The 2,790-nt window shown below is 39.6% G+C and overlaps 1 non-coding gene across 1 annotated transcript; it reads right to left on the bottom strand.

Moving 5' to 3' along the window:
* Window positions 1-424: 424 nt before the first annotated feature.
* Window positions 425-530, bottom strand: LOC131621189 (small nucleolar RNA R71). Its single transcript, XR_009289515.1, has one exon. It is a non-coding gene; the product is annotated as a small nucleolar RNA R71 (small nucleolar RNA).
* Between the last annotated feature and the right edge of the window lie 2,260 nt (window positions 531-2,790).

Genomic DNA, 2,790 nt, shown 5'->3' with positions numbered 1-2,790 from the left:
CATAAACATCACAGTCCACCACACATTGAATCACCTTCAATTTGATCATTGTCACCAAGTGTTTGTATATGTTTTTCTATCACTCTTACTGCATTGCAAACATTGTCCATCATACAAGAAGTAAATCTGATTTTCAATAAGAGCAACGTTTTGATTCTGCAACGTATACTCTTATCACTTATCTCAAGTCTTTGACTGGTTTTAAACACATATATAATCGTTTCGATAGTGGTTCGGAATAGACGCGAGTCGATTCAGAATCACTTCCGCTGAAAAGTCGTTTAACTCCGTAAAACTGTGAACGATCTATTCACCCCCCCTCTAGATCCCAAGGCCAGCGTCTAACACCTCTAACTCCATAACTACCTAGGACGAATTGAAGAGAGTTTTCTTAGCGAGATATTTCTCCCCCAGTAAAACCGCAATGCTAAGAGGTCAAATCAACGGATTTACCCAAAAAGACAATGAATCACTCTTCGAGGCCTGGGATGATATAAGGATATGCTAAGACTTTGTCCTCATCATGGACTTGAGCCATGGTTGATCATCCATACTTTCTATGGTGGTCTGTTATATAACACCAAAATGACTCTAGATGCCGGCGCAGGTAGAGCATTGATGGACAAACCCCATGACGAAGCCTATAACCTCATTGAGAACATGGTGCTTAACCATTACCAATGGAGAGGAGAACGAACCGCTGTAGAAAAATCTCAAACCAAAGGAGGAATGTACGAAATCAGTGGTATAGACCGCACTAACGCCAAAATGGATGCTTTGACTCAAAAGATCGAAAACTTAACCATAACTCCTGCAGCCACCGCAGCTGCTGTAGCTCCTAATTGTGAGATATGCGAATTAACTGGACATGTCATTGTTGAATGCCAACTATTGACAGGTGTTCCACCTGATCAAGTAAATTACGCTCAGGGAAACCCTTACTCAAACACGTACAACCCTGGATGGAAGAATCGTCCTAACTTTTCGTATAAGAACAACAATGTGTTGTACGCACCTAGACAAGCACTTATTGTCCCACCTGGATACCAAAAAGCACCCATAGTTGCTCCAAACGCCCCTAGGAAGTCGAACCTAGAAATCATGATGGAAAACTTCATAGCTTCCCAAGCGCAAACTAACAAAGAATTCCTTAATCAAAACATACACAATCGTGAGCAACTAAAACTATTAGCAAATAAAGTAGACGCTTTGGCAACACATAATAAAATGCTTGAAACGCAAATTTCTCAAGTAGCACAACAACAAGCGCCTACTATTGCACCTGCTGGCACATTTCCCTCTCAACCGCAACCAAATCCAAAAGGACATGGGAATGATATTAAATTACAAAGTGGAACAAACTATAAAGGACCAACCGATCCTAGAACTCAAAACGCACCCATGTCGCAGCAAGAAACAAACCAACCTAAAAGGACATCAACTGATGACCAACCTGCTAAGATAAGTCAGAATGAAACGGAAGTGGAGGCTGTAAAAGAGAAACCCTACGTACCTCCACCACCATATAAGCCACCTATTTTGTATCCTCAGAGATTAGCTAAATCTAAAACTGAAGTGCAATTTAAAAAGTTTTTAGAACTTCTGAAACAACTCAACATAACAATACCTTTTACAGAAGCTATAACACAAATGCCTTCTTATGCTAAGTTTCTTAAATAAATCCTATCTAACAAGAAGAAACTTGAGGATAACGAAACAGTAATGCTCACAGTTGAATGTAGCACAATTATCCAAAACAACATGCCTCCCTAAGTAAAAGATCCTGGTAGTTTCTCAATACCTTGCGTAATAGGAAAGACCATTATAGGCAAAGCCTTGTGCGATTTAGGAGCCAGTGTTAGTTTGATGCCTCTTTCAATTTGAAAAAAGCTAAACCTAGGTGAGCTGAAACCTGCAAGAATGTCCCTCCAACTAGACGACCACTCAGTTAAGTATCCTGTAGGAATGTAAGAAAATATCCATGTACGAGTAGGTCAATTCTATATCCCAACTGATTTTATCATTATGGATATCCAAGAGGATTCTAACTTCCCAATCATATTAGGGAGACCATTTTTACCAACCGCTGGTGCAATCATAGATGTTAAACGTGGAAAACTAACTTTTGAAGTAGGAGAGGAGACAATTGAGTTTATTCTCTCTCACTTCTTAAAAGCACCCGCAATAGACGACATTTGCTGTTTTATGGACATCATTGACGAATGCGTCAAAGAAGCAAAAATTGAACCACCCGAAGATCCAGAAATCTTAAAAATTCCTATGACTCAAACATCTAACGATGACTCGCACGATGAAAGCCAAAACTTAAGTTTAAGCGAATGTTTAGCGCCAACACCCGACCTTACACCTTGTCCAAAGAAACCGGTCGTTGAACTCAAAACGCAGCCTAAAAACCTAAGATATGAATTCCTAGACACTGAACTCGAACGACCTGTGATAGTTAATGTAGACTTACGACCGACCGAAACCGAAAAATTATTAAGTATCTTAAGAAAATATCCAATAGCCTTAGGATATAAGATAGTCGATCTTAAAGGAATAAGTCTCTCTATTTGTATGCATCGAATAATGCTTGAGGAAGATTCGAAAACCTCTAGAGAACACCAGAGAAGACTTAACCCGATCATGAGCGAAGTGGTTAGGAAAGAAGTATTAAAGCTATTAGAAGCTGGAATAATATACCCCATATCCGATAGTAAATGGGTTAGCCCAGTTCATGTAGTTCCGAAGAAAGGAGGTGTCACAGTGATTAAAAATGAGAAGGGTGAA

This window comes from Vicia villosa, linkage group LG7 (genome assembly GCF_029867415.1).
Source record: "Vicia villosa cultivar HV-30 ecotype Madison, WI linkage group LG7, Vvil1.0, whole genome shotgun sequence".
In the NCBI taxonomy this organism is placed as follows: domain Eukaryota; kingdom Viridiplantae; phylum Streptophyta; class Magnoliopsida; order Fabales; family Fabaceae; genus Vicia; species Vicia villosa.
The sequence above is the reverse complement of the archived record's forward strand: the minus strand, read 5'-3'. Positions and strand labels throughout refer to the sequence as shown.